A 10,229-nucleotide genomic window follows, 5' to 3' on the forward strand; every position below is an offset into this window, starting at 1 on the left:
CTTAGCCCTTCCTATCAGAATTGCCAACATATCAACGACAATGTTGAACAGGATAGGAGACATCGGATCCCCTTGTCTCAGGCCCTTTTGTGTCTGGAAATAATGACCTATGTCGTCATTCACTTTAATTCCAACACTCCTTTTTTGCGTGAACGATTCTACCTGGCGTCGCCAGGCTTCATCAAAACCTTTCATACGCAAGGCCTGTTGAAGGAATGGCCATTTGACTTTACCGTACACTTTCTTGAAATCCACCTTAAAAACAACTCCATCTAATTTTTTCGTGTGAATTTGGTGGAGCGTTTCATGAAGGACCACCACCCCTTGCATGGTGCGAGTTATATCAGCGGTAGTAATTAATCCATCCATGCTTGCCCGAAGAATCAAGGCCAGACCCTTCTGTGCCGGTGCCTGTCTGCTCGATGCATTCACGGAGAAGTTTGTTGAGATCGATGAGGCCACCTAGTCGAACCAGATTCGAATTCATGTGGCATGTCGTCTATCAGTGGATGGAGGAAATGACCTGAATATCGGGAGCGATGATTCGGTGCTCGAGCCCAGCTGAGCACGAAATCGCTGGCGTTCGTTCTTCGTTTGGGATTCGAGTAATTCGGTCTGACAGCTTGACAGGAGGCGCTGGAAAAAAGGACGTACGGCCCGTATACTGTATGGAATAGTACGTCTTTGTGGGCCAAAATCATATTTGCGTACAGCCCGTCAGGCGCAGGGTCCTGGTCCATGGATTAGAACGCCTCGTTTTATGGGAGCAACTAGTTAACGAGCGCTCCTTCGGGAGCCTCGCAACGATCAGCGCCACTTGGCGCGCTCTCAGCCATTCGCCACGTGTCGCGCTCTGGACGCTCCCTTCGGATTTTGTTTTTTTATTTTTCCGCACGCGTTTTCAGCTTTTTAAACGGTTTTTTCCGGGTTTTTTCGATGTTTTGATTTCCCCCGGTCTTTCTTAGCTTTTTGATAAAAAAAATTCGAAATTTTTTTTTGCGCGAAAAAAACGCGTTTTCTTTTTTTTTCCCCTTTCGCGAAAGTCACGGTTTTTCTTCCTCGCGAAAGTCACAGTTTTTCTTCCGCGAGAGGCACGGTTGTGCTTTCGCGAAAGTCACGGCCGTGCCTCTAGGAAAGAGAAAAAAATACGCGTTTTCTGTTTTTTTTCCTTTCGCGAGAGTCACGGTTTTGCTTTCGCGAGAGTCATGGCCGTGCCTCTCAGAAACAAAAAAAAACGCGTTTTCTGTTTTTTTTTCCTTTCACGAGAGTCACGGTTTTGCTTTCACGAGAGGCACGGTTGTGATTTCGCGAGAGGCACGGGCGTGCCTCTTTCGGAAAGGGAAAAAAACCGTGCTCCCGGTTCGGTTTTTTCGCCCGGTTTTTTTCGTGAAAAAAAAGTTCGTCAAAACCTATCAACATGGGATCTAGTTTTGAAGGTCTCGACGCGAGTAATCCAATGATGAAAACGGTTCGAGATTTGAACGCACGGTTTAAGAGATAAAACATTTTAAATAAACGGATCTACGAAAAAAAGGGAAAACTCACAGGTTGCGACAAGTGGCATGCTGCATGTGCATCACTTATCGCGACCTGGAAAAATGAAGTGTTCTTTGCAACGAGTACTCCTTAATTAATGATTTCGTCGTTGAAGGTCGAACTAAAAGAAAAGGTTTCTAGAAACCACGTCGGCCGTCGCCAACACAGCCCACTCCCATCCCCGCACCGCCCAAGGAGCCTCCCAAAATCCGGTTTTCAGCTGCGGCGGCCGCTGCTTCCCGCCGGCGACGTACTAATGGTGGATGCTGGTCTTTGTTTTTGCTGGATGCCTTGACAGGTAAGTGCATCATTCCTCGATTGAGATCTAGTGGTTGCAGAGATTTGTTTCTAAACTGGGGGCTGACACCACGACCGGCGGTGCGTTATAGGTTCCCACTTCGGGAGGAGTTCGTCGGCAGCCTAGAACACCCAGATCCGGTCCCTGTCGCTGTGCTGCGGACGGGAGAAGCCAGCCCTGTTGTGCTGGAGGAGTCAAACGCAGGATCTGGATGAGGGCAACAAGTTGGTGTCGCCGGCCGGAGGAGTCGCAGGGCGGCATGCGCCGGTGGCGTGAGGCATACTCGGTCTTCCCAATCGTCCGACAGGTTCAACCCCAAGGCGCCCGATTGGACAAAAAGGTATGCGCTGGATGCATACCCAATTTCTCTGCATTTTGTTGTAGATGGCTGGATGTTAAACTGTTGTAGTATGGTCTATATCTTCGTATTGTAGTTTTCCTTCTCCCTAGAGAGATTTAAATCAAGTTCACTGCCCATGAGAACTTGTTCCTGCAGATAACTTGTTAGTTCTCCTAGTCCGGCAATTACTTTGAACAGTCATACTTTGTAGTTGAACCTAATGAAAAGTAATGGTTTTCTTGAAAAATGCAGGTTGCGTCTCGGCAGTGCACCACCCGACAGGATGCCGTGCCCCTCTAGGATGAGTGCACAAGAGGAGTCGATTTGCAAATACGTGGAGGAGCCAACACAAAGTGTTATTACACCAGAACTAGGAATTAGTTTCGACTCACTTGGCGATGGATATGATTTCTACACCTTGTATTCGTGAGAGGTCGGCTTGGGAGTTAGGTATGGAAAGAACAGGCTGAATGCCGAGAGGACCAAATCAGTGCAGGAGATCGTTTGCGGATGTTGGTTGTGTACTAAGAAAATGGACTTCAAATTTGTTACCTGCAGATCAGCTGATTTGCAAGTTTCATGCTATACTGAGAAGCAACTATATGTAACATGCATGTATATCTGTTTGTTAGATAGTTGTTGATTGGAAAGAATCCACTGGAATAGAGCATATCCTTTTCGCGTCCTACAGTCTCTCTGAGATAATTGCATCACCGAAGATGTATTTAGTGATTTTTCTCATGTAATGCACTGCAGCAGCATATCTCTGATACTCGCTGTCAGTGTACTGAAACCTTCATCTGAGTTTGAGGTTATCTAAGTGTATAGAAACTGAAAGTTACATGTTTAATTTCCATTATATGTGGGTTTCTTCGTATTTCTGTTAACTGTAGATGCTCTAGAGTCTGCATATGAAATCATGGATAATTTGTTGTTGTGCACTGTTACGTCTGCGGTACTTCCATTTTTGACATTTCAAGATATTTTGCAGGAGGATGTGCTCCATGCAAGAGGAAGGACAAACGGGGTAGTAGAAATTCATCTTAGGTAATAGGCTTACCTGAGGTTTGCATATTTCTTCTCCTCTCTACTTGTTACGGAAAAGTTAACTTCGTGCGTACTGGAAAAAAAATGCTTAATTGCTCTTTGAGGCAGGACATTCAATTGAACATACAACTGTTCATATTTTTGGGGCTGACATTTTACATTAATTAATTTGCAGGGGAAGCAAGCAGAGAACAGTAGATAGTGCCTGAGCCGTTCTCCAATTAGTTGTTCCGTCTCTCCCTTATGCTGTGGCCGCATTTAATGCGCCCGCGGGCAGGCTTCATTTTCCGTCCATACATATGCTATACAGAGTAAAATACAGCACTACTTCACGCATCCCCATGCAAGCGAATGGTGGTGATTTCAGGATCAGCTGAGCCTGGGCTCATAAACGAATATCCGCTGAATATCGCCATATATACCCTTGTGAACGACAAATAGAACTTGACGAATGCTTGATCTAGATTGTACTCATACTCATAGGCCAATACTAGCTACAGCCCAAGAGCATTTTGTATGGTGGTTAGGTCTTTCAGCCCAAGAATTTTTGCCTGCTACCACGCCTGACATAAAACGAAAAAGATGTGTAACTGGATTTGGACGAGAACCGTGCCAAGGCGGCCCGACGTGATTCTGTTGTCCTAGAGGCGTGCCTAGCAGGGTCGTCTATTGTGAGAGCTATATCTCGCCTAATGCGAGATAATAGCTTATCTTGCCTCTGGCGCGAACGCTAGTGTGCCAGTCCTGTAACTTCCTGGAGTGGTTTTGGAAATCGTCTATGGACCGGTACAGATCAAGTTTAGGAGCTTATGCGTGATTTTTTATGTGTTTTCTTTAATGGTATCTTTGTTTTTTCCTTTCGGTTTTCCTAATTGTTTTTCTTCATTTTTCAAATAGATGTAAACTTTTTTCAAGTACATGTTGAACATTCTTTCGTATAGAGATTGAAATTTTTATGATACATGCTGAACGATTCTCAGATACACATTGAATATTTTTTAAATACACATTAAATATGTTTTAAAAATACAAGTATGCATTAAACATTATTTGACGCATGTGTTTTTTCATAAATGCTAGGGATAACTTTTTAAATATGCAAAGATTTGTAAAGTGTTATAGTCACGAATGTTTTTTTCAAATGGTATGGACCTTATTTTGCATTTTACAAGAAAATTTAAAATATTCACAATGGTTTTTTTAACACGTGTACATTTTAAACATTGCATGAAATTTTTAAAACAATATCATGAACATTTTTAAAAAATGTACAAACTTTTTTATAACGTATTGAAAATAAAGAAAAATCTTACATATCTATGTTTTAGATAATTTTGGAAATTTATACACTACTATATCGTGTACAAGTTTTGAATTGGATCTGGAGCATCAATCTTAACCATTGGTCTACTAAATCTAACAGCTGAGAGAAGCGGGACTCGTAGTGTACAGTAGACCACAATAGCTTCAGGATCTCGAACCATCGCCTCACCCCTCCTAGAAAAAAGGCCCATACAAGATACATGGAACCATCGCCTCACCCTTCCCAGAAAAAAGTCCCATACATAATAAATGTTGCGCCATGTTACAGATTGAGTATACCGCAACAACACCAGCGAGAGGAGCTAGGAGGATAATGGGAAGAAGAGAAAATAAAAGTAGTACAATTTTCGAATTCTTGTCGTGTCCTTAGGGCTTCCATACTAATTGCTACCTCAGCAATACTTGTATTTTGGTATATTATCAAAAGAAAAATATTCTGCATTCTTATATCACCAATATTTGTTTACCTTAAATCTATTAGCATGTATATGACCATTTTCTTTATACAAAAATAACTTCATAATTTACGTGCATTGCACATGCATAAATACTAGTAAATATAAGTAAGAAAAAAAAATCGCACTGAGAAAGAGAAAACAAAAAAAAGGCTATGAACCGGCCCACTAGAGGTTGTCCTTGAAGCGAGGGGATCCTCTGTCTCATGGAATGTTCCAAATTTTCTGAAGTTATTTGCTTTTTCAAAGACTGGTTGAGATTTTTAAATAGAAGTTTTTAAAAATATTAGGATATTTCTAAAATTTCAAATTCTCGTACACGAAATGTTCGAAAATTTATAAAAAATTGATATATATATATTTTTTTGTAATTTCAAATTTTATTCGTAATTTTCAATAGAAATGAAATTTTCTAAAATTTTACTTTTATCAAATAATGTTTGCATTCGTTGAATATTTTTGAAATTTAAAATTTATTTACAAAGTTGAAAACCGTTCGCGCTTTCAACAATTGTCGCATTTTTTGAACTGTGCTACAGGGAGCTGCTAAAGTGAACTGGGTTACAGTACCACTACGGTGAACCAGGTTTTACAGTATCCTTCCCCTAAAAGAAGGTGTTACACTATCGCTCGCTAGCGTACAGCTTGCTACGTTGCCTGCCAATGGGCTGGCCCATTCGGATTCCCAGTGCGTCGCCCCTCCTGACCGTCCAATAGGAGCTTCCCAGAATTTTCTCTAGTTCTAAAAAATATTTGCAAAATGATGTGACGTGTTGCGCTGCTTGGATCTGCTATATATGAACGTTGCTCAGGACATGAGTGCAGTCTTCTTTTTTCCGCGGGGGAGTGTAGTCGTTCCTTCACAGTTAAGAAAAAATAGTTCTAGATCACTCTGAATCACGTTGTCCACAACCATGTTCTAGGAGAAAGTGCTAGAGTTTCCCTAGGGTACAGACCTCTAAGTTTAATGACTTATTTTGATCGGGATACTTTTAATCTATTCATTTTAATCATGACATCAATAAATAATACTCCCTCCGTCCCGAAATTCATGTCGCGGCGGCATTTTTGCAATTTAGCCCTTGTGGTTTTCCCGACCAAACCCGCGGTCCTCTGTCTCCTTCCTCACTCTTCTCTGACGCCGGCCGATTTGGTCGCGCCTCCCTTGCCCTCGCCCCCGCGGCCTTGCTCCCCCTCCCGCTGCCGCACGCCCCCCCCCCCCCCCCCCCCCCCCGCCCCCCCCCCCCGCCATCGCCCCACGCGGTGGTCTCCGTCCTCTCCGCCCCCGCCGCCTCGTTCCCCTCTGCTCGCCGGCCGTGAAGGTTCGATTTTTTGGAGACCACTGTCCGGAGTCCTCGCTCTCCTTCCGCCTCTGTCCATCGTCAACCACCTCCTCACCTTCGACCACGAAGCTCGCCCCCTCCATGACGCCGTCGACCAAGGTGGAGGAGCTCAGGTGCCCCTTTTCCGCTCCTCGGACGGCTACGCGCTCAAGGTGGAGGAGCTCACCGTCGAGCTCGCCGGTGTGGTGCTGACTGGCGACTCTGTGGTGGGCAAGTCCAATCTCCTCTCCCGCTTCACCCGCAAGGAGTTCTGCCTCGACTCCAAGTCCACCATCGGCGTCAAGTTCGCCGCCCGCACGCTCCACGTAAGACCAGATTTCCTTGCTGTTCCCCACCTCCTCCTCCTCGGTTAGATCTGCAGCTTATTTTCTTCTTCCCTGCGCTCCAGATCCAAATTATTGCTGCCAAACATGACGAGCTAGCTAGTAAATCGACTGCTAACAAGTCAACTCTGAGAAACTCAAGTTCATGTGCTTCAGTAATTATTTGTTGAAGATGTACTCAAGTTCATGCTTCGGTAGTTGATGCTCTAGTTATACTCGAGTCTGTATTATACAGAGATGCTCTAGTACAAAGGAGAACAGTGACTTGTAGTTCATGTTGATCAACAAAATTATTGCCAATAAAGTTGATACACATGTTGACCTGTAGGAGTATTTGGCAATTCACAACAATCATGTTATACTCAATTCTTGGTGCTGCTATTTTCAGTTTGTAAAATTAGAGTGCTGAAGAACTGTATTTTCCATTTTGAAACTGAAAATAAGCTGTCAAAACTGAAAGAAATTGGAGTACCGAAGATCTGCTTGTACTGTCATTTTTCTGTTTGAATTGTGCACCAAAAGAAATTGTTGACAATCAGTTAGTACCATAATTATTGACACGGAGTATTTAGGACAATCCATGAGGTTTTCTTAGATGCAAAAAAGTTCTGTTTGTTGTGTGTAAAAAAGTAGTGTGCATATCTTTGAAACATCTTGGAAAATATGCAGAGTAGCTGTTGATGTTGATCTCCAGCATGTATGCAGAGTAGTTGTTTACTGAATTTTAGGAGTAGACTGACTGAAGCAAATTTTATAATGACTGAATTTTCAGCCAAGTTTGTTTCTGAATAGTACTGACATGGAGCGGTGTAGTGGCCATGTATAGTAGTGTAGTGGCCCTGTAGTGACCAAAATTTTCAAATTATTCTGATTAATTCAAATTAATCCAAATAAATTTGTTCACTGTAGATCCAATAGAAAAAAATTGTTCACTAGACTGAAGAAATCGTGCCATCATTGTAGTTCTGATAGATTTCTTGGACTTAAGATTTCAAGACCATGGCATGGAGTAGTTATGGCAGATTGCTGTATTAATATAGGAGTACTCTGTTTAGAACATGGAGCAAATTCAGTAGACATTTTTACAAGAATTCAGTAGATTTCTTTTGTACTGAAAACTTTAGACTTGCTTTTGTACTGCTCCAACTTACTCAAAACTTTAGAACATGCCTCATTGAAATAAATCTACTAACCTTAAAAGTATACTGATTGTGACATTACGATGCCTCATTGAAATAAATCCAAATATTTTAAATTAATTCAAATAACTAAAATTAATCCAAATCAATTCAAATAATTCAAATAAATCCAAATAATTCAAATAACTAAAATGAATCCAAATCAATTCAAATAAATCCAAATAACCCAAATTAATTCAAACATAACTACTTCTAATGTGATAAAGCTTCTGTACAACTTGTGGGGATCATAGTTTCTGGAGTACTCCAAACTAGAGTAATTCCAGCAGTACCAAACATTACTCCAAATTTGCATATGTTTAGTGACTGCATATGTTCAGTGACATAACAGTTTGACGGATAGCAAAGTACAGTGTTTGCGTATGTTCAAAATTGGCTGATCTGCTCTAATTCCACAATGCTAGCAATAATTGATCTAGACAAACATTCAATTTCACCAGATGACTATCAGTTTCACCGTGAAAATTGACAGTAAATTTTAACAGTTTGGAGTATAGATTAACTGAAACCTGACATTTTAACTGAATTTTACCTTCTTCCTTCCTTAGGAACATGAGCTCTGGCGGCAACACAAAGAATTCAGTTAATACTATTTTTGCAGAATTGTTGTTGTCAGTTAACTGAAACTACAGCACATTCCAATCAATTGGCTGAAGTAAAGAACTGAAGAGATGGTATGATAACAACTGCTCTATTTGTTCTATCTAATCTGTTCTTTTTTATGTAAGAAAAATATAAGCATGCATTTACCAGTAGGCAAGATCTTCTAGCTACTTTGTAGTGTTATTATTGTCTAAATAGGAACATTTTACCTCATTAAACATCCTGGTGAGATGTTTAGTCATGCATCCTAATTTGCAGCATGATTAACTCATTTTCCAGATGAAAATAGTTCCATCTCCAAAGGCACTCCTCCCTTATTTATTTTGTGTTCATGTATGGATTCTGACAGAATTCAGACGCTGTTGGGTGTTTAAGTAATCTGTCAGAAGTGTTTATTTCCACGCATGCATTATCAAATTGGCTGTGAGCCGTAAGGTCGAATGCTTAGTATTTTTGCTCATACAAGAAACTTGCTCAGTTCGATTAATTCAGCTCCAATGGCGGTATCTGTAAGACATGGAAGTGTGCAATTTTTATGTATGTGCTCTCATATTTTTGCTCATGCATGCTTTTTTCAGTTAGTTTTTCCCACATTTTGGAAAGAACCATGCACAAAGGAAACAAACACTTCATCTGATGGAGTACCTTCTTCAGCTAGCAGTCCAAGATCAGCTAGCAGTACTCTGATGGAGTACCTTCTTCAGAGGGCAAATAGCACCAGCAGCAGCAGTCACGGCGGCAGTCAACAGCAACAACAGAGGAGCAGTAGCATCAACGCGGATCAGCAACAGCGGCACAGGCAGAGGAGCAGTAGCATCAACACGGGGAGAGGAGCAGCAGCAGCACGGGCTAGCTCCACCGGCGGCAGGGGAGAAACAGAGGAGAAACAAGATGCAGCAGCACGGGCTAGCACCATCGGCGGGCACGCAGGCAGAGAAGGAGCACCACGGCGGCGCGTGGGAGGTCGACGAGGAATCGCGGGAGACCACGGAGGACGCGCGCGAGCTGCTGTCCACCGGATCGTGGAGGCCGGCTCCGGCGATGCCCGTAGTTGGATCGTGGTGGCGCACGGGAGGCAGCTCAAGGTGGACTCGCGGGAGCACGAGGAGGACTCGCAGGAGCTCGAGGACGATGAGAGGGAGCTCCTGCTCCACCGGATCGTGGTGGCAAATTCCGGCGACGCCCGCAGGTAATCGCCGCGGGAGGGGATCGCAGCGGCGCAGCCGTGCAGGTCTGGGCGGCGGTGGCGGAGCAAGTACTTGGCGACGGCGGCCGCGTTGAAGGTACGTGGCGACGGAGGCGGAACACTTCCTGGTGGGCGGCAATCGCGCAGCTTGGCGGCGCCGGCCCCTGGAGACGCACGGGCGACAGCGGAGGAAGAAGACGAGGTGGAGGGACTTGTTTGTGATTATTTTGAAACTACGAGGGCTTTTTTATAAAATTGGCAATGAACTACGCCTGCGACATGAATTTCGGGACGGAGGGAGTAAAAATTACATCTAGATTCGTAGACCATCTAGCGACGACTACAAGCACTGAAGCAAGCCGATAACGCGCCGTCGTCGTCGCCCCTCCCTCTCCAAAGACGGGAAAAACTGTAGTAGACAGTCGGGAAGTTGTCGTGTTAAGATCTCATAGAACCAGTGCACCAGAACAACAACAACCGCCGTTAAAGAGTAGCGTAGATCGCAAGAATTCAATCTGAAGACACACGAATATAGACGATCTACGACCAGTTCATAGCACCATAACAAAACTTGAG

The 10,229-nt window shown here is 43.3% G+C and overlaps 2 long non-coding RNA genes across 2 annotated transcripts; both read left to right on the top strand.

Moving 5' to 3' along the window:
* The first annotated feature begins 1,677 nt into the window (after positions 1–1,677).
* Positions 1,678–2,837, top strand: LOC120966000 (uncharacterized). Its single transcript, XR_005758957.3, has 3 exons — positions 1,678–1,834; positions 1,926–2,174; positions 2,427–2,837. It is a non-coding gene; the product is annotated as an uncharacterized lncRNA (long non-coding RNA).
* A 3,257-nt stretch (positions 2,838–6,094) lies between these two features.
* LOC123494394 (uncharacterized) lies at positions 6,095–9,933 on the top strand. Its single transcript, XR_012188271.1, has 3 exons — positions 6,095–6,647; positions 8,413–8,538; positions 9,046–9,933. It is a non-coding gene; the product is annotated as an uncharacterized lncRNA (long non-coding RNA).
* Positions 9,934–10,229: the final 296 nt, after the last annotated feature.

This window comes from Aegilops tauschii, chromosome 6, assembly GCF_002575655.3.
Source record: "Aegilops tauschii subsp. strangulata cultivar AL8/78 chromosome 6, Aet v6.0, whole genome shotgun sequence".
Classification (NCBI taxonomy): domain Eukaryota; kingdom Viridiplantae; phylum Streptophyta; class Magnoliopsida; order Poales; family Poaceae; genus Aegilops; species Aegilops tauschii.